At 39.1% G+C, this 22,679-nt stretch overlaps 1 protein-coding gene across 2 annotated transcripts in view; it reads left to right on the plus strand.

The window, feature by feature from the left end:
• Positions 1 to 4,650: 4,650 nt before the first annotated feature.
• lrfn5a (leucine rich repeat and fibronectin type III domain containing 5a) overlaps positions 4,651 to 22,679 on the plus strand; it is a 111,611-nt gene continuing 93,582 nt past the window's right edge. For both annotated transcript variants that reach the window (XM_088299948.1, XM_088299874.1), the window contains exon 1: positions 4,651 to 5,595. The gene's annotated coding sequence lies outside the window, so the exon portion shown is untranslated. The remainder of the gene's footprint in view (positions 5,596 to 22,679) is intronic.

Raw genomic sequence — 22,679 nt, forward strand, 5'->3', positions numbered from 1 at the left:
ACATGCTATTCTTGTAACTTGAACTTAGAACCAGCAAACTTTGCTTGTTCTATCATGAGAGAGATCGTTTAAATTCCTCCAGAATAAAACAAAGTTTATTTTTGCGTTATTTAGGTGAATATGAGGAGTAAACATTTTTACAAATGGTATACAATGGTTTGCGAGTGGCTGGCATCCAGTCGAGTGTGTATATTGCCATGTGTTATCCTCATTTTAGATATTGAAAGCTATTTGTTGGCACTAAAAAAAAAGAAAAAAAGTATTTTCTTCTTCTAAATGTTCTCGTGCTACTCTGACAACTCTGGTATGCACCGGCCTTTCAGACGATCAGATTATTTGAAAGACACAAAATCAGTCAGTGCAGTTTGTCTCAGTATAGTATCTCAATATTTCACATTGACTGTGCTAAATTCATCTACTCACATACACATGGGGAATTAGCCTGCCGGGAGATATCTTGGACAATAGTTAATTTCAAGATATTAAATCTAGTTTTAATTGAAGAAATACATCTTTGATTTTAATTTACAGATTAGGGCTGTGCGTGTTTAAATGCAAGTGTCTACGGATATTAGGTTATCTGTAAATCCTTTGAGCGAATTGATAAATTAAAGAAATTCTTCATTATAACATTGACACTTATGTAATAGGTTTGGATGTATAAATGACATCAGTACGAAAATGCCCCCCCCCCCTAAAAGACTCTCTAGTGATTTAAGTTTGTTTTTTTTTTTTTGTGATGAGATTTACGACAATTTGGCACGCCCCCGTTTGGAGCTCGGCTAGTTATTTTTTTCCGGTTTTACCGTCTACGTCACATCAGGGAGGCAAGCGAGGTAATATTGCTCGATGGTTAATCCTTTTGATATGTTGAAGTGGTCATAGGTAGGGATGTCCACATGAATTTTGGTGCCAATTGATCACCGTTTTTGAACGTTATAAGCAATGAAAGTACAGTGATTTCCAATGGAGAGTTAGTAATCAGTCCCTTTATTGACTTGCCGAAACATGGAGAGAGTGGAGGGGGGCGTGGCCGTATTCCTCGTTAAAGGTCGGCGTTTTTCAAGTCTTCACTTATTTCCTAATTTCTCCAAAATGAATAGATAAAAAAGAAAAAGATGAATAATTTCAGTTTCCTAAAACATTTATAAACTGAGCATGTTTGTGAAAAATGGGCCATCTTGGATCTTGGACGTAGTCACTACTCTATATAATACCATTCTACAAAAATCTTATAAACCCTTAGCTCTTGATGTGATATGGACTTGGAAAATATTAGTTCGGTGCTTTTGAAATGTCCTGTTTCCTCTTGGAATTGAGGCACATTTTAACCACTTTCCACTCCGATTTCCGTTCACACAACAGCTAAGCATGTTGTTAATTTTTGAAACTATTGAAAAACGGCACATTAAAAAAAAAAGTATCTTCACATCTACACGTGTTTCTCCCGTTTCGTTTATTTTTTTCGCCAGTGACATGCAAGTAGTTTTGACATAAAACGGAAAGGTGAGTATAGATTTGCCCTCAATTCACAATGCAAAACAGCAAAAAAAAAAAAACGTGCAAATTAAAGTAAAACTCTAACGTTTTTAAAATGCTTTTGATGGTTTTATTTTTAGATTTTGTTTGTATGTATATGTTGAGGCCTGGCACACTTGGGCTGCGGCCAAATGGTCACTGAAAAAAATCTTGCTTGTCAGTCGCTGAAGCCAGGAAGAGCCTCTTAGAAGCTGCAAATGGAGGCGTATGCAGCTCTATTTTATCCAATATAAAAAGGAATGTTTATTTACTTTGTGTTGGATTATTTACAAATAATGACTGCAATTCCTACATTTTAATTGACAATCGTATATTTTGTTGGGATGTTGTGCTCTTTGAAGGCAAATCCGGAAAAACTCCATCCAAAATATCTGAACATAACTGTCACATCGTTTTAAGTGAGCCAAAAGGGATTGTCAAACGCTAATAAAATGAACAAAATCACATCTCCCGATGAAATGAATTGCCAGGTTGGGAGACTGCACTGGAAAGGGACAAAGTATTTTATGTTTGACAATGAAAAAAAAAATCATTGAGCATGTTTTTCTAACTCTGCGCTTAGCGGCCCTAACTGTGCTGTGGAACGTACCCAACCAAACCCAAGTTGTTCCCATGTCGGCTGTTTGCAACCTGTCAGTCGACAAAGTCATCCTACAACAGCATTTTGAAATAACATGTTGTTATACTGTAGCAGACAATTTGAGTTATTTGAATCGGTTTCAGAATATGAGCCACAAGGTGTTCTTGTAAAGGAGCATGTAGAAAAAGCGGAACTAGCAGCTGGACGGAAAATTAATGTTCTGAATGTATCAATGACATACAATTAAACATGAAAAGGGATTCTCTGTGTTGAAATTCTATGTAGTACGGGATGCAAGTTAAAAAGGTTTAAGGCAGTTATTACCCAATACAATCAGATTTTATTGCTGCACTGCAGAGAAGAAATGTTCATAAATCAACGTTCATAAAGAAAAAAAGAAAAAGATTCAACTGTTAGCAGATGAGTGGTTTTTTTTTGTACTTCTTTGAACGTGCCAGACTACATTAAAAAGCCATTTAGATGACGGTTAATTTCTTGGCTCTGACAACAGAATAAGCCTCGGGAATTTATTTGCCTTGACAGCAGAATAGGTCTTGGTAGGGTGCTTTATGTCCAGTCTGTCCAACTGTTCTCAGAGCAAATGAATAATGTCACCAATCGCGACTGGAATGAACTGTGTGTGGTTAACTGTTGCATGAGCAGTGTCCACAACCAGAGGAGCTATGGATTGCTCACAGGTTTATTATACTTAGACATCATCTGGCCATCATGAGAATACCGTGCATTTCAATAACGTCTATTTTTCCTGATATGTCCCATGTAAAGTACTTTTATGGCCAACAGTTTACACTTAAAGTGAAAATCTATCCAATTACTGTCACTCTGAAAGAATCAAGTATATGGCTACCATCAAGTAAATACTGAATCACCGGTGGGCAACAATGCTATCAACCTCATTGAGATATACTGCATTGCCAGACATTTACGCTCTAAGACATTCAACATTGCAATTATTGCGGCCGTAAAGTCCCTCCAAATCTTAATACAGTGAAATTTCAAGATTGGTTTAATCTTGCAAAGGAGGTACAGTTTTTCAGGGGGCGGGGTCTGAATAATGTGATTAAACTCAAAAGGTTAGTAGTTTTCATTTGTTCACATTTATGAGCTCTCGGCGAACAAACGTATCGTGATTACTCTACTAACCCATCCGCCATCCTGTCTCATCACCGACTTGAGCGGCTGCTAAGACCAAATGAATAAACGTGCGCTGCAACAGCCTCAAGGTCAGATTTTGCTGGTTTCATGTCATGATGAACTGTTCCTTCATGCAGGATAACAAGTGTAACATATTGCTTCATTTCCCTGTACACTCTACATACAATAAAAGCAACTTATCAAATGAAATGTATTCCAATGTGAGCCATTGGACCAATTACTATTATTTGACTATTCAATCATTTTTACTTGACTCTTTTTCACCTCAGGGACTGGAGTTGGTGACCCCTGTCTTATCATGTTCAGGGTTGCAAGGAGCTTGAACCAAGCCTAGTTTTGACAGTGATCACTACCAAATATGCTCAGTTAAGACTGCTGTTGCCCCCCTAATCATCATAGAGCCAAACATCGCTCTCTGTGAACATGCTTGACAACAAAGTAATCCATGGCAAACCTCAATGCAGTGAAGGATGTTTTTGGGTATCCCTCTAGCTCCTTTATCCTCATATGCATGGACCCTAGAACTGTTGCACATTTAGTCTTATCAGTGCACTGCAGGGACCACATATCTCCAAATTGGTCTTTTATGTTGCACTCTTAACAATATAACCATGGGGTGTCAGTTGCGTAAACACACTTCATCAACAACCAGTTTCCACCTAACCTGCCTGCAAGTATGCTGATACTCATGTCAAAAAAGGAGCGATGGTAAAATACATTCCGATATATCAAATAACATTGTTTTCCGTTATGTAGAAATAGGAATGATTGAATGACAGTATACAAACAACACAGAAGCAGAATCCAATGCTAAAATGTCTTCTCACACTTTGTAATTAGTACAGTTATAGAGTTCACTGGCAGGGGCAATATTTGCAATAACTTCCATGAAAAGCTTTTAGACATTGACAAGTTAAATATTTGTATTATATACTATTATTAAATATTAATTTCTTAAAAAGATAAAATTGCCGTTGAGTATAAGTTCCAGCTTCTGCAAACAATGTGAGCGATCCATTGTATGACTTAATGGATTGATAAATATTCACTATTTTTTCCTAATCCACCATACATCTGATTTCTTTTCTTTTTTTTTAATGATTTGCAATATTACCTATCTCAATCAGTTCGCAGGGCTTTCTATAAAACCTATGTCTAGACTGGTAAAAGTATAACATTTTAATTGAAGATTCTGTGTTTTGCAGCCCCGCCTCGTGTGTGTGATGTTGATTGATGATGCTTCTTTTTCCTTTTATTTTTTTTAAATCCGTATCACTCAAATTCAATTAGTTTCTCTTCGTTTTCGTTTTGAATCTCCCGTCAAATGTTTTATTTTGAAGAGGAAACGACAGGAAATGGAGTTTCCTGAATGCCGTTACTTGACTGCGTTTACCCAATGCGCTGTGTGGATTAACTGTGCAAGAGAAGCAATCACAGCGGAGCGAGGATCAGCCGAGTTCTGTTATTCAATTGTCTCTGGCCGCCGGGAAATCCCTGACCCGAACTTCATTGTAACCTTTGCACAAAACATATTTTTTTTTCCAAATTATTTGATTGTTTTTTCCCCTTCCGCGGACTACAGTGGCGACACGTTGTGCTGACTTGACAGAGATTCACAGCTACGATGAGAGCGAAAAGGAGAGAGCATCTTGCGACTGGAAAGTGAATTAAAATGCCTTGTTGAAAAGGTTGCACTTTTGACTTCCTTCGGCGCAGGACGTATTATTTTATTTTCTTAACTACACCTGATCTGGCTTTGGAATACGTCTCGCTTGGGATATTGGACTCTTGTAGAGGAATTCTTCGTGGGTCACCTGCGCGAGGTTAGCGACCAGAGGGGGGGGGGAGCACTGGTGGGACGGAGCGGAAGAGGCAACAAGGGTGGTAAAAAGGGAGGAGAGGGGCAACGGCTCAAGTGGCTCCGTGTCAAGTTCTCACGAATGGGATTCTTTACTTACCTTACGAATGGAGGGATGAAACGCGGAGAAAAAAACGGAGAGAGAGAGCAAATGAGACGAAGGCGAGAAGAAGGACGCCGTCGACCGCTGTGTGAATGCAGAATGGACGCACCCCTCTGGAAGACTGAATTCTAAACCTAGACGGGATTTACATCCACCTCGAGGGATATTCATAAATTGCCCCTTGCACAAACACGAATGGCTCTTATTATTTCGTTTGGAACCTATTTTGTGGAGTTACAACCGTGACTGAATTGTAACGATGGCATTTGAAGTGATAACTGAGCCCTGACGCTTGGCCATCGAAGGAAGCCAACAAAGGTTGCACGTAAAGGAAAGGAGGTAAACTTTGTTTTTCATTGATCATCTCAATGTGCCATTTTAGTCTTATGCATCCGTACAAAAATGCCATCCTCCCTCAGCATTCGTTTGAGTTCACGGTTTCAGTGATGGAATGGTGTGTTTGTGTTGAACAAGAGTTGTTGTGTGTCACCATGGGACGATGTGCTGGGTGCGGTGCATGTGTTACTCTGGAAGATGAGTACATACCAAGGTCACAGGATGAGTCCTGTGCAAGTTATACAGGTGCAGAGCGCGTGTGCGCGCGCGCCTCAGCGTGTGCGTGCGTGCGTGTGCGTACGCGTAATCCTTGGCCGGATGACAGTGCGCTCAGGCTAAATTCCACCAGCTACCCGGGGTGAGCAAACTACACGCGCGTGTCAGAGTACCGTGTGTGACTCAAATGCATACGCATGACACTTGGAGTCAGTATCTGAATAGGCAATTATTGCGAAAATAAAGCAAAACCAGCACCTTATGCTGTGCGTCACATTTTTGCACCTGCCTCCAACCAGAGAGGGGCGGGGAAAAAATCTGTTTGTGCCGTATTTGAGTGTCGGAGTACACGGTATGAGCAGTGTGGAAAAAGAAAAGGCTCGCGTTAGAAAGGTTCACCTTATATTGGTAGAAAAAGATGAACACGTACAAACAGCACAGACACCAAAATACAGTATGTGCATAAAATGTTAATGTTTCAAGTGAATCATTCCTATTCGACCGGATTGTGCGTGTATATTTGTCTCTCTAAAAGATTATAAACCCATATATATATATATATATATATATATATATATATATATATATATATATATATATATATATATATATATATATATATAGAGGTATTCAATTAAAAGTCACAGAGGTCCACGATGTAAATTTCTTAATTTCTTCTAATTCAAAGGTCCGAACCAAAGTCCAACTTCCCTTAATGTCTAGCCTATGCTCACATTTTTACGTAGTTTCAATATTTAGTCATTTTCAACAGAGCGCACTTATATACTAAATATTTAGCAATGTTCCCATTAAACACCTTTGCCAGTCAAACAAATATAAGGCGTGTATTTCACATTCAAGAAAATGTGGCTCCAGGAACTTCAGGGTGCCACTTCCAGCAAAAACAGTAAAATATCTCCTGCAGAAATATAACAACTGCTAAGCATTGAGTTAACATCTTTTACGTTTTTTTTTCTTAAATCAAAGAGTTATCGGCCTAAAAAAAACGGAAGGCCGAATTATCCAAGTAAAACAGGTCAACATGTTCAGTCCACAATCAATAAAAATGGCTGTCCTCATGAAAAACGAATTCAAAATGAGCTTTGACACCACTTTTTCTTTTGAATATTTTTTTAACTTCTCTTAATGAGAAAAATGAGTTTGTGACTGCCCTGCCAGTGACTTAAATCTGGGTTACAACGGAGTCAGGGCCATTGGGATTTGGTAGATTATTTCACACATCTGGGCTTTGTGTTTTCCTTTAAATAATGTTTGTGCAACCACATTTAAGCACTCCTTCACAACTTCCCCATCACTTGAACGTTTTTTTTATGTTTCCCCAAAATCCATGATACTTTTACTGAATATTCGTTTGCATGCCGCTGGGATGTAAACGAAAATGTACAAATCTGTTATACTGCACTCGAAGTTCGATGTTTTTGCCTGCGCTCACCTCAAACGTCAGCGGATAACTGTGCACAAAAGGGCGGTGCTTTGTTTCGTTGTGGCGCTTCGCAATGTTGCGACGGTTTCGGAGCATATGATGCACACTGGTTTTGAATCGGCTGCAGCCAGAACAAAACTAAATTTCTCCGTCCATTCATTTAAAACAAGACGCATCGACCTCGCTAACTTTTTAGCAAGGCATACTGTCAGCAGCACTCTCTTCCGGTCTGCTGCGCAATTGGCAATGGATCGTAAACAAAAGATTTGATTGGCTCAAATCAGTGACGCCTTTTCCGTATTTACTAGAATTGCATCGTCAACGTTTGCGAATGCGCTCTGAAAAAAAATTCATCATAGATTGGCCATGGGTCCGGTCCGAATCATCTGTCGGTCCGGATCCATTTGTTGATGCCTGATCTATATTCTCTCCAACAGTCTTGGGACTCAATCAGATGTCTTTTTTTTTTTTTTTTTGCAAAAGTAAGATGAGCCTATATGTTATTTTTGGTCATCAGTGGTTTTCACCTTGAAACGCTGCCTTCAATGTCATTTTTGCCCAGTCTCTACCTTATTGTTAACTTATTAACAGTGATGATAGGGTGAGGGAGGTGAGGCCTGCAGTTCCTTAGATGTTGTCCTGGGTGGAGGGATTGTGTCAAGCTGTTGTGAAATGCGCTACACAAATTCAGCTGTTTTGTATTGTATTGTATAAATACTTTATCTACAAACCAAATTTTTTTTTCCTTAAAGGTAGAGTTTTCATTGTCAAAATAAAACCAGAAAACACTTTTTTGTTGTGTATTTTAAAATTTCCTCACTGACCTGACGGTAGAAAGTTATTAAAATGATCGTCCTTCGCTTGCCCCATTGTAAGCTTCTATTTTATTGTTTTGTTAACTATGTCATTCTTGTACACATGAACATACGTGCTCAATGTGAAAACAAATAACAGTCACACATTGAAAGTAGCCACATTACATATAATATAGTTATCTATTTAAAGTGTATCTGTGGTGGTCAGAATGAAAAATATCTGTTTTATCAGGAAAAATGCATCCAAATGCGTTTTTGTTTACACTGGATGGTTGTATTAAGGCAAGCTTATAATCGCAGAAGCTATTTGTCAAGACATGACAGCTAACATGCTAAGCCATACTTGTCTGCAAGAAGCGGCGCCGCGACGTAGCGGCATTAAGAGCCGTCTTGGCCTGGCTGTCTCTGGTTCAATGCAACATTTCCTTAGCCAGAGTCTAACGAATTTGAGTCAGCCTCGCCATTTTCCAGAGCTGGGCATGCCATCAATACCGATGGAAGGTCCATTAATCATATCTGAGGGACGCCAGTTTTGCTGACTCTGTGTCAAACAAGGCCAATACACAGCTCATAATCAGCCACCGCTTGCGAAGGCAGAAGCCTCTCTATGACGCGGGTCAGGTTGCATCCTTTCAGTTTAAGTTCATAAATAAATATCTGAGCCTGGATGCCACCTTTATGGAGAAAAAGAAAAAAAATAGACGACTTTACATCCTTAGTGAACTGGAGTATCACAATAACAACTGGCGGATCCAAGGTCAACAACTTGACACCACATCCGCTCCCACCATGGCGGCCAGCATTAAAATGAACCAAAAGGATTATTTTGGCAAATGGTAGTCGAGCCACAAAAATGGGAACGCCGGCCCTCTATCAAACTTTACAATATTGTTTGCTTTTAAATGAAATGTCATTTTATCTACCAAATCTGCCCCATTTTAATTGCTATCCAGATATTATTTGATATACTCTAATCGTACTCGTTTGTCCTAGTCCAAATAACGTGTACTGATTGATCAATAAATATATGCACATGAACCACTCATAATGGTGCTGATGGTCCATTGGATAAGAGATCATTCTGCAAATGTTCACCGGCACTAGAAAGAGAATGTGGCTGAGCATGTGAAGAAGTGGTGATTTTCACTCCATTTTCATTGATTTAAGTGTCCTATTTACATGTAACAAGATGAGTTTGCTTTTGCATCAGCATCACGTGGACTGCAGTTTTTACTGAACAATGAAATACAGGAATGAAGAAAGCTTTGGCCAATTTCAAGGCTGTTGGTTGAATCAACTATACCACTGTTTGGCTGTTGCCTCAGTAACGGGTGCTTATCTGTCTGTCTGGCTTCAAAAATGGCAAGAGTAGGAATTGGGGAGGTTTTCCAGATCTGTCTTGACCTTATTTGCAGTGAAATGCCGCCTATTTGCAGATCACTCTTCACAAATACACCTTTTCATGTTTTTTTTTGTGGAACATCTCATAGTCTAGTTGCTGAGAAACTCACCTATTTGCTGTTTTGCTGCTTTCTCTGTAATGACGACCTAATATGCCCCAAGACCGCCCCAACGCCCGAATAAGAAAATCAAACGCATGTTAAAGGAAGTCATACCTCGGAACAGAGATTTTTGTGTCAGGGAGAAGCAAAGTTTAGCCATGGTTGTTAGCAGAAGCTACAGAGAGTATTTTTGAAGTTGTAAAATGAGTTTATGTTTTATACTATCAATATAATGGTGGTCAATTACTCTGGATTGGATTTGGATTTTTGGAGCAGACCTCAGTCACGTTGTTTATTGTACAGCATGCACTTTTTGTCTATAATATACCTCCTCCCTACCTCTGGAAAGACCAACACATGTTGCTTGTTATCAGGCCGAGAGTACAAGGAAGTAGAGGCTGTTAGACTGTTCTTTATAGGGGAAGGGGGATTTTTATTACAGCGTCTTTCGTCTTGCCCTCTGTTTATCTCAGCTTTCAGCAGCAGCTTTCCTTCACTCTCTCTTTAACTATCTGACAGAGGGTTGCGGGATCCTGCAGAGTGGATGGTGGAGCTCTAATTCAATTTATTCCGCGGCAGAGAGACAGAGAGCTGAATAAACAGAATCAGAGAGAAGAGAGAGTAAAGATGCGAGCAAGAAAGATGGTAACCATGGATGTTTGCTAAAATTTGCAAAGGGGGGGGCAATCTTTGGGGAGCTTGACTGTCATTGTGACATTGGAATTGATTTTGTGAATCCAATTAAAGTACACAATGCCTTCAACATTCAACTCAATTGGTTCCAGGAGGCAGTTCCGTATTTTCTTTTTCCAGTTTGTGTGTGAGTTCTGAATTATTGTTCTTGAGGGTTTTTGTTTTTCCAACATAATAAACGGCAAGTATATTTCTTTATTCATTCACAATACAGTACAGCGTAAAGATGGTCATGCATTAATTTGAAAAAAACCCCGACATATTGATGCGATCATTGTTACAATTCATATTTTTTTTCACAGAGTACATGTACATCAATTCTTAACGGATATTTTCCCTTAATCTGTTGTTAAACCACAGTGCCTTTAAATAGATTGCCTCTCTCTGCTCAGGCAGGATTATTCTAGATGGTGCCTGTTGTTAAATTCACACTTAAATACACTTAACATCCAAAATATAGCGTTTTCTTGGCATATTTTGTAGCAAATCAGTATCTAAAATTGTGAAAAAATTGGATTGTGCCTGTTGTCTTTTTAAAGTTTCGTTAATTTCTTTCACAAATCCATCAAGAGTTGAAAAGGCTCGGCCACATCCTGAGAGGGAAGTCAAGCCCAATAATTTCATGAATTTGTTCTTTGCAGGCCCATTTGTAGAAACATGGCATTCCGGTTAATATTGCGTTTGCGGAATACTAATTAAGCAAGAAAATCAACCCGTTTTTTTTTTTAAACATCTCATCGGACTGCCATTTTGACACTTCTGTTGACTGCAAATCACAGTGGACATTAACCAATCATAGTTCTGCTTCAAAAAACAATCAAGTCGGGATCGCTTGTTACCTGAGCCCTGAGCAACTGTGATGTCATTTCCAGTCGACAGAAGTGACAAAATGGCCGGCCCCTGAGATGGCTAAAAACGAGTTGCTGCCTAATTAGCACGTATTCCACAAATGCAATATTAATCACAATGCCATTTATAGACTAGTGAAAATTTTATAGCAAGTAAGTTTTTGGGGTTGACTTCCCTTTTAATGTCTCAATCAGATTAACATTTAGGAAAGTGTCTAACAAGGTGGGTAGGAGGGATGGCAATAGGTGTTACCGGTCTACTGTACAGATAGTGTGGCCTCGGCAGCACAACAGCTACATGTAAGAAATACTAATAATAGTAGCTTATTTTTTTCTGTAGTTCTTTACTCACTTTATTTTTGAAATGACACTATTCCTACACCCAGGACTGGTTGTCTGCCAATTGTGCCCGCAATCCCACCTAGGAACAATTTAGCGAGTCCAATCAACCTAGCTTGCATGTTTTTGGAATGTGGGTGAAAACCCACGCTGGCACACGGAGAACATGTAAACGCCACACTGACGGATTCAAACCCACCACTTGTGTCAGGAGGACGTGCTAACCAGTCTATAGGCCTTTTTAATTTTAAATGGACAAGGTTTTAATTCCACTAACATTCCAGGTTCGGATTTATCTTTAAATACACTCTAATTCGCATCGGACATTTCACAAGTTATTCAATGTACCTTATGATATATATCAAATTATTCAGTATCTGCAGTGCTCTGCAAAGGTTTTGGGCTACCTTTATATTTTTCATTTTAGCAGTGACATAACATTGTGTTTTAATAAATTAAAAGCCACATCCGATTTTCATGAAGCTTACTCTTTGGTGGACGGCAAAGCGTGCGGTGTCAATGCAGGACATGCATCCTTGATATTTTATTTTTGGGGCCATCCACAAACGTGGGATGCGGCAACATTTTGCCTGCACTAGTTAAGATCTCTACCCGTAGTTTGTGTTGCACTATATTTTTTAAAGGTCCAAATTATTTTTTTTTAGTTATTGACAGACCCACTAAATGACTGTATTTAACTGATACGCATCATACACAATGAAGGAATCAATGTTTTGATGTATTTCTTCCTTGTAAATTATGACATAAAAATCTGTGTACAACATTGTAAATGGTTAGGGTACATGATGATGAAAACAGTCAAAGAGTCTGTTTTAATCGGCAGGATAAATAGAGTACGTGCGAGGCCATATGATTTCGACGGGACATTTCGGAGTGGTGTGATTCGCTTCTTTTAAAATCCAAATGGATTTTCCAACTCAAACTGGTTTTCCACCCTTAAGTTTGTCAGTGGAATTGTTTTGGTGTGTGTCTGTGTAACATCAGTAGAACGTGGAACTTTTCTGTCCCACTTTGTCCTAAACACATTCACTCAAGTGTTTATTTTCCATTTGGCAACTTCCTGCACAGATTTGTGCCATTTTTACCAAAGTGCAATTATAAAATCAAGTCTTCAAGCTGCATTTTGAGCTGACAATGTTCAAACTCCCTAAATTCAAGGTGGTCGTTTTCAAGCTTTACAAGGTCTTTCTGTCAACTCAAGCACTTTTATCTTGATGCTATAAAAACTGTGATTCATGCTCGAGGCTTCAGACGGAGCACTATCTTCTACTCGAGGGCTGAAGTGAGTAATGCCCTCACTCTTGGGCTAATTCCCTCATTTCCCTTCACTGCAGAAATGCGGAGACACAGATTCCGGTTGTGGATCCGCTTGAACACACACACACCTACACTTAGAATACAGCAACGATCGTGATCATCAGCGGCTTCATGCAAACATGATCGACTTGCTGTCTGGATGTGCCGGTGGTGAACATACCACGCTCTGACTGAATCTTGATGGGAGTCCTGAGACGTCTCCAATATCATAAGAAAAAATATTTGGTTTTTTTGGACACTGCCCTTGACAGTGGCCAACGAGGCGTGCAGTTTTGAATGTCGTTCTGGAGTGTTTTACGACCTCCTGGAAGAGTCTTCGTTTCACTCGCGGAGCAATTTTTGTTGGCTGACCACTCCTGGGAAGGTTCACCACTGAGTTTTCTCAAGTTTATGAATAAAAGCTTTGACTTGAGCTTTGGTTTAACTGGAGTTCCAACGCCTTGGAAATGTCTGCCCAACTTGTATTTTTATTTTGTAATCTTTTCATTTATCTTTTTTTTTTTTTTTTTTTTTAAATACGGCCGGTTGGTTTCCAATTCCCCCTTATTAGAAACAACATTTTGAAACTACGTTTTAAATTTACTTGAGTAGTCTTTGTGATACAATAATTGGCTTGATGATCTGATTGATAGTCCATCCATCCATTATCTATACCGTTTCTCCTCACTAGGGTCACGGGGCGCGCTGGAGCCGATCCCAGCTATTTTCAGGCAGTAGGCGGGGGACACCCTGAACTGGTTGCCAGCCAATTGCAGGGCACACAGAGACAAACAACCATCCGCGCTCACACTCATACCTAGGGGCAATTTAGAGTGTTCAATCAGCCTGCCATGCATGTTTTTGAAATGTGGGAGGAAACCGGAGTACCCGGAGTACCTAACCCATGCAGGCACGGGGAGAACATGCAAACTCCACACAGGAAGGCCGGAGCCGAGATTGAACCCACCACAGATGCTGTCTCTCGCTGTGAGGCCATCGTGCTAACCAGTCGGCCACCTGATTGATAGTGTGATTAATAAATATGCAAAAATTAATAGTCGCCAGGAAGTCGGCAAATAGATTTTCATGGTACTGTACATACAGTATAGTATACCTTTACTGTCTGGCTTCAAGCTAACGTATTAGGGAATTAATAATTTCCACAACATGAGAGAAAATTTCCTAAAATTACAAATTGTCATTACAATAGTCAGGTTTGTGGTTGTTGACTCATTTGAAATCCAGTTGGGCGTTCTCCGAAGGCAACATCGGTCAACAACTAAAAGTTTTACAGCAACAATCACGGCTTGTTTTTGTTGACATGAGTATAAACCCTGCAAATGAAGGTACTTCATGATATGAAGGCCAACCAATAAAGATTTTTTGGGAGGCAGATGCTGTCTCTGTAAACTTGTTACAATTGATTGTCTAATTAATTTAAAAAATATGAAGAAAACATGAATTAATAAAATGAAGGATATTTGACCGTTTTATAGTACTCAGTTATTTAATATTTGTTTAACTACATAATTGAGAAAATTGTCTGGACGATTAATCGGTCGAGTCCTTGTAAATAATTTCAATTAATCATTGCCATGTTATTTACAATTTTTATACAAGTAACTGCAGCTGTAAAATGTACGCACTAATCCGCATGAGTTTCTTATTGTTCACGTAACAAAATAGAGGTGTGTCTCAGTATCTCGAGATACCTTGACAGTACAAAACCCGTTGTAGACTTCACGTCATCTCTCGTGAATTATCAAAATGAATGAACTTAAATACAACGGCACTGTATACCATCTATTAAAGGAGCGCCAAGAGTTCCTTGAAATGCTCTTTCTGAGTCCATTAAAAGAGTTCTTTTACATATTGTGGCTTTGATGATGAAAGGCCAGTGTGTTAACGGGGATGAATTGGCGTGAGGTGTATAGGTTGAGTCAGGAGTCTTCCTGTAAATATAACTGTTAATGTCATTCTAAGACACTAATTACAAGGACACGGAGGTCATCAGTGTTGATGTTTTTCCAGCAGACTGCACACTGAGAAGATTAAATGTTACGTTTAATTAAGAGGCCTGGATTCAGAAATCAGTGGTGGTCTATGCCAAAGGTAGCTCCATTTAGCCTAGCTTGTTAGCACATACCATCTGTTCACACAGATTGAGCCGACAAAGCAACTGCAAGCTATGCTATATGACTTTGTTTGCTGCTATGCTGACAGTATTCTTTAAAAGATCTTCATTTTATACAAATTCCATGCTTAACAAAACAGTATATTATAATGTCTTGGTTTGGTATTAACAATCTCTGTTAAGATGTTTCGAAGCCTTATTTTAGTTGCATTTTACGGTTCTTAGACATCAATGATTTTGAAATCACAGCCTTCTCGTTGGCTAACAGTAATTAAAGAGTAGTTAATCCTAGCACGCTGCGTTTCTGTTTTCTTGCTGTTTGGACTGTAAACCAACGTTTTTTTTTAGAGCTTTACATTGCACATATCGTCATAGTTGCAGGCCGTTTTCATTTAAAAGACGAAAGTCCTGCCGAATGGAGTATCACATAAATGGAACTTTCTTTGAAAATATGTTTTCTGGGACAGCGTCCTAAATGCATATTTTGTTCTTGTGGTTTTTGCGCAGTGGGACTGGAGAGCGTTCCAACTACCAGAGACGTGTGTTTAAACATGCAGTCGCGCCAAAACTAATGGAAATGTTGTGAATCCGTTCCAGCCTCCCACCCAACTAAGAGAAATGGCACTCAATAATATTGTACTGTATAAAACCGTAGTGCAATGAAATAGTCAAAAAGACCCTAAAGAATTAAACAGTCCATGCATCATGATTTAATTCGACAATCCAATTAATTGTGCTGGTCCTTTTAGTGGGCCTGCCTTGGCCACCGGGATGCCGCATGATACAGGATTGTAGGTTCAAATGAAAATAGTACTTTCACTATTACTACACTTGATGCTCTAAAATTTGTATTCTTTGTTGATGATAAAGAATACATGCCAGTGTGAATTTTTATTTTATCTAGCTACAAATGTTGTGCGTCCATTTGTCAATCATGAAATTCAGCAGACTTTCCTAAAGCCAAGCTAAAAAGTTGTTTTCAATATACAAGATGTGATTCTCATTGTTTTGGTCACATATCAAGTTTGTGCTCACAAGTCAAAACTAAAATAAATAAATAAATAAATAAATAAAATAAAACCTCCAAATTACGACTCCTTCATTGAATAACTTGCAAGTCGCTCACTCCTATCTCATGCTGTACTATCTTATAGCTCAGGCGTGGGCAAACTATGGCCCAGGTGCCACATGTTAAACGTTTTAATCCGGCCTGCCGAACTTGAAAAAAATTAAATGAATAAACATTGTTAATGTTTTATTTTCTAGATACTGTGGTTTTTCAAATACATATATATTGCCGTCATGCTTTTATTCACTTTCATTTAAAATTGAATGTATTTTTTTTCTCCCATGAGGTGAGATTACCAAAACACTCCTGGTTTGGGCCCTCTGTCAAATTTTAGAACCCATTGTGGCATGCCAATCAAAAAGTTTGCCCACCCCTCTCATAGCTAATAAATTCTGAAAATACTGAGATACCGAAGTATGATAAGCGAAGGAATAATACTTTGGGTTTAAATGTCATCCATTTCTTTCAACCAGAAATGCAGAAGAATTAAAAGCATTTTATTCTTAAAAATATGTCAAAATAAACATGAATGAATACATAAAATACTAAAATAATAAATACAGATGATGCTTGTAATGAACTAATTGGAATAAAGATGGCTTTACTGACTTTAAAATTTGATTTACAGTGCACTAGTCTTAAGCGATATAACTTCATTAGAATCCCTGATGATTTGATAAGTGTTTTTTGAGCGTGGCAAATTGTTTTAAAGCTGGGTAACCAGTTATGAACACCTTTCCTTCTCCAGCAGACAAATGGAGTAGTTTTAACTGCAAGCTCATAAATGTCCCCCTGCAACTTTGTTCTGCTTTTCATTGTATTCAGAAAATGGGTTTAGTTGGGGCTGTTTGAAAATGTTATTGCAGAGAAAATGTGTGGTCAAACCTTCACTAATCGAAATATGTTACTCATGGAATGTAAATATTTCCACCCCAAAAATTATTCATTCAGAATAGCCAAAGCGGGCACTTTTGGGTAAAAGTTCAAATGGATCCAAAAAAAAAAAAACTGAGTTCATTTTTTTTCTTTTGTTTTAATTCAATAGAAAAGGCAACTGGATTTGTGTGTGTGTGTGTTTGGTTCCTTTGGCAGTTTGTCTACATTAATGAGCAGCCAATTTGACACACTGGATGGCTTGATTGCTGCTACCCTGCTGACTCACACCTCCATATGAAACACACTTGAAATTCTGAACGCTCACACCATAATATGAGCAATCTTTCAGATAAGAATATTTTCTTTGAATCATTCAAATACACCTGACAAAATTTTGTTTTGAGCTGGCATATAGTATGAATCTGCTAGCAATGTCTTTTGCTTGTACTATTTCCTCCCTAAAATGATGAACAGGTTCTGCTCACAGTTTTTTCGCTAGTTTTAGTAACAGAAACAATAATATCTGCAATTGAATTTTTCTGAATTGTTACGACATAGTGTGACTAATTTTGACCATTTGGGAACGACACTGAGTTTCGCTGCCTATGACTTGGAAGTGATGCTAGGCAAAGAGCGCTACTTTTAGCCTTTCAACCACTGGGAAAGCACTACCATGTTAAAGACAAAATAAGCAGTGGTGTCGTGCAAATCCAGATTAGCATCAACTAAAAGTGTCATTAGGATTAATTTCTGATAACTGGCACAAACTTGAATATTTGGTGAAGTTGCGATGTGGGGTCGAGGTGTATATTTGTGTTTGCTGCATGCGCCACATTCACAGATCTTCACACGGTCACGTTTTCTTTCCCTCTCTGGGTTCCACTGTAAATAGTAGTCACTTGCCTTGTTCAATCCCCAAACTCAGTCCCTCATTTTTATGGTAACAAAAGCTCATCTTTACGAGACAGGACAAACCCCCAGAAAAAGTTCCATGAGGGCTAGTGAAATCTGTTCTTCTGGTATCTATTGTTTATGTGTGTTAATTTGTGTTCTCATTTCCTGGTAATTTATATGACACCATATGAAAACGGCTTTGTTACTGCTCCAGCTGTTGTGAAATGCGCTATATAAATAAAGTTTTTGTACTGTAGAGCATTGTATAAAATTGTTTGGATATTCTCATGGTGCGACTAAGACACCTGGGGCCATTAAGGGAAAAAAAAAAAATCACCAATCTTGATTTTTCTTTTAACCTTTCCGTTTTCACAAGATCACCCAGCAGACCAACTGTTTATTTAATCACAAACTTTTGCTTGACATTAAAATAACAGAATAGTGCGTGAAGAAACAGCACGTATTGTTGTATTCCTGGTTGTGCGAGTGAGATTACACGCGGAGCTGTACTTACTCTTTAAAGTCAAACCTTACGCCAGCTTAATCTTTTTAGCGATTTAATCTTCTAACCTTACTGCTTTGATGCACTGCAGGATTTAGAGTTTAGAATTAAGTTTTGTGTACAAAAACAATTCAAGATGCAAGGGAATCTCTTGCATTGATCAACTCATTTAATGTCAAGAGTAAACATCTTTCTGAATCTTAGTCATGCAAGGTAGGCATTGTTTTTATACTTGTCAACGTTTTAAATTCCCCTTTTCAATTTGTATCATTGGCTCCTGATTGCTGTGTCCTGTAAAACATTTGACACCAATATCCTCAAAAGTGTAGTTCGATTATTTTTGTTTCCAAAAAAATGTTGTACTATCGTTCTCGATGGTGATCTCAGATAATAAAAAGAGCAACACTGTATTTTTGTTGCGCCATAAAGTGAGGCAGCATTACAAATTTAAAAACAGCCCATGGGCTTTATATTGATGGCTCTTTGCCAGGTGGTGGGTTTACTGTGTGCAGGTATATTGTACCGTGCAGTGAGTCACAGCCTGTGACCCATTTGAGCTTTGCTGCTCACATGACCCCATTATGACTGCGCAGTAAAACAAATCTAATGTTCCTGCAGCTGTTTTCTTCTTCCATCTATGTGTATGCATGTGATCTCAGGTGACGCCAAGCTAACAGACAAAAGGCAAGTCGGCCTTAACCCTGCGTCAGAACACAAGTACAACTCTGTCATTGTGTGTGTGGCCATAATGGATGTGTCGTATGTAGCACAAAAGCGCTCGCAAAACCACACACAGTACGCGTTGAGTGTGTAAGCTTGTTAGCAAGGCTTTGGCTCAGAGGAAGTATCTGATTGTGCTGAGAATATCGAGGCAGCACTTTGCTTTTTGTGTAGGAGGGTAGTGGTGTGTTCAGGGAGGCAGTGTCCAAACGGTGGTAGGAGCAGCTGTGAACAGAAAAGAAAAAGGCTTAATAAAGGATTGGCTTTCAAATTGTTTTATGATAGTCATTTTCTTATTGCTTGTAAGGGGAGGTCATTGCTGAAAGTTTCTTTAATATTGCTGAATGTGACCTGCTAAAATGTTTGTCTTTTTTTGGAATCTGGATCTTGACATCATTTTTGTTATGGTTCTGGGTTAACTTGCTGACTTTGTAGGACCCAAATGCAGGGAAGCAAGAAGTCTCCCTGTTCTCTCAAAAACTAGTCAATGACAACAAAACAAATGTCTCAAAAAGGCTTGGAGGAGGACCGAAATGCACGATGGACTTGATTTACAATACAATATAATACAACTGTATTTATATAGGACGTTTCACAACAGCTGGAGCTGTAACAAAGCACTTTCCACATGGTATAATATAAATAAATTAAATGACAACAAAAAGACAAACACGGTACTTGGATAAACAAAAATTCTCAAGTACAAAACAACCGGAATCAAAGTAACAAAACAAACATTCGGAACACTGCATAGACTGAAAGAAGGCAGGGCACTAAATGCACACTTGCAAAGACAAGTGACAGAGGGAGCCGATTGGAAGACAAGGGACCGACATGACAAGCACAGGTGCACAAACTAACGAGACACACAAAAGAACAAGGAAAATTTAAAAGTAAATACGAAGCCAAAAGAGAACATGACTGTACCCCCCTCTTTAAAGGATGGATCCCAGATGTCCTAAACCAAAAAAAGTGGGTGGAAGGGGGCCAGAGAGGTGGGATTAGCCAATCGGGGCTAATCCGGTGGCCGACAGGAGGTGATGGCGGCCACAGGACTTGGCTGCTGGAGAAAAGTCAGGTGGCCGCGGCAGCACTCACACTGTTGGAAGAGGGACCTCAGATGGGCGCAGGTGCGGAGGAGCCAGCCCAGGAACTGATGACGGCCGCAGCTGCCGAGAAGCCGGCACAGGAACTGGGTAGGATGTGTTCCACCGGAACTCAGACTTGCGACGGCGGAAGCATTCGTGGCGCCGGGACCAGAACTGGTGACGGCCACAGCTTCCAATGAGCCGAAACAGGGACTGGTGATAGTCGTGGTTGTCGAGAAGCTGGCGCGGGGGCCTGAGCCTCATTAGCCTGCCACTAGAGAGGTTGGGGAGAGCTAGTGACAATAGGTGTGGAGAGTATCAGGAATGAGGACTAGAAAATGTGGGTGGAACGGGACGAGGTACAGAAATAGACAGTGGACGAGGTCAGAAAGCGACGAAGCGGCTCGGAAGGAACTACTTGGGGTGTGAAAAGCAGGTGGCAGAACCTTTACTCTGGCGCAGTTGTTGGCCACCCCACGGAAGTCCCGGATAGATGGCCAACCAAGTGCCCAAATAATGGTCCAATGTGAAGGATTTTGGGGTGGACTCAAAGTACTAAAATGTGACAAAAACTGACTAGGGAGAAAGACTGGGAAAATCACAATCAATGTCAAACTCAAAAGAGAGTAAACAAAATCTTGATCGTCCTCGAAATCAGAATTAACAGAGACGTTGGGAGGTAACATGGTAGGGTATTGTGAAACACTCCAACTACGCGAAAAGGGTGAAAAGTACATGGAGAGAAAAACAGAAATCACGTGAAGGGTTTGGCGGTGGTCGGCAGGCTGAGGGGGGTTGCAGGCAGACCGGCGACGTCGAGCACGTTATTGTGTGCTTCCCGCTGGCAGAGGGATCTGATTGGAAGACAAGGGATCGGGATGACTAGTAAAGGTGTTCACAATAAACATAACGAGACACACAATGAAACAAGAAAAACCCAAAACTATATACAAAACTAAATTCAACCAAAACAGAACAAAATGAAAACAAGACAGAGCGCGTTAAAAACAGTACACAGCTGTTCCAATTTACAAAGAAATTTGCGTTCTTAGCAAGAATGTTATCACGTACGTTCTTGGGAAGAGTGTCCTTGGCGAGTTCACAAGACCGTACTTTGCGTTCTCCATATTGAGAACCTTCAACTCTGTTCTAACAAGTGTACCAGTAACGATAGGACATTGTTGATTAGTAATATTTTCATCAACTAAAAATGTCTTTATTTCTCGACATGTTGATTAGCATGCAAACCTTGTGGGTGGCAAATTCATTCAGCTTGCTGCATCAGGGCTGAAACGGACAGCTTCTTTGGGCCTAAACCTTGTGTTGTTGCTGCCGAGACGAGCTGCCACCGATGGAATTAATGACTGTCTGTTGCTATGACAACAGCGGTTACTCGATCATTTATGTTATTTTCACTGTCATGTTGGTAAATAATAACTCCTATTCAAATGTTATTTATAGTATTTATTCATCAATATATTCAGCGGTGCATTTTTTTGTGATGCAGCTTCAATATGTGAGTGTATGATCCAAAGATGTGTGAGAAGAACTTGTCCTGACACTGAATCCATTGAATTGTCAGTTTGATGCTGCATGAAAATGTTACCTTGGCTATTATTTAAAAAAAAAAAAACTCAAAGAATGTGTGATAGTGTTTGTGCATCCATGTGTGTGTATATGTTATCATTGTTGGGCCATCTGGGCTGGCAAGCTAATATGCATATTTGGCGTTAACCATGATGAATATTCATTACAAAGGTCTAAACTCGGATGAATATTCATTTTGCCTTTAGGACAAAGACTGATGGAGAGGCTACTATTATAATCAGCAGAACAGAGATTTGCTGAACCTTTGGTGTGTCGGATGAGAACACTTGATGATGACTGTGAGACCTGTGGTATGCTCTGTGATCCCCAAAGCGACTGTTTATGGAGTACTACATCGCTACTAGATTTCAATGTATTGTATTTCAGAATGATCACTTCATACAATTGTCATTCATATGACAACTGTGTAATTTACGGATATGATTAACATGAACAAAATAATAATCATCATATTTTACGATATATATATATATATATATATATATATATATATATATATATATATATATATATATACACAATTGACAGTGACAATGTTGATTCATAGAATTGGCTATCATTTGACACATCAGTAACAATGACTAAATCGTGTTTTTGGCCTGGTCACTGTTAATAATTAGATGCAAATGCAATCTTGAGATAATTGCCGTACACTGTGCAATAAACTAAAGTCACTGATCTGTGCCACATTTATCATGTTATTTTATACTTCATTGGCTATTCAGCAAAAATCTAATATCAGTTACATCTGTGTTGACTTCAATATAAATTTTACAAACACAATCAAGCATAAGAGTGATTTATTTATGATTACTCAATACAGTATTGCCCTATGTCTTAAAATGATCAGACCAACTTGAATCACAACCCATAGTGCAACTTCAATTGATAATGTATTTTCAAATGAAATGGATAACAATAGGGAATGTGGATCGTTGCTAAATGAAGTCAGTCAATTGATTAAAATTAAAACCCAAATATAACCTGAATTTGCCCTTAATTAACCTGAATATGTGTGCATG

The sequence above is a fragment of the Idiotropiscis lumnitzeri genome, chromosome 1, assembly GCF_059441095.1.
Source record: "Idiotropiscis lumnitzeri isolate Australia: NSW breed Sydney's pygmy pipehorse chromosome 1, RoL_Ilum_1.0, whole genome shotgun sequence".
NCBI lineage: Eukaryota > Metazoa > Chordata > Actinopteri > Syngnathiformes > Syngnathidae > Idiotropiscis > Idiotropiscis lumnitzeri.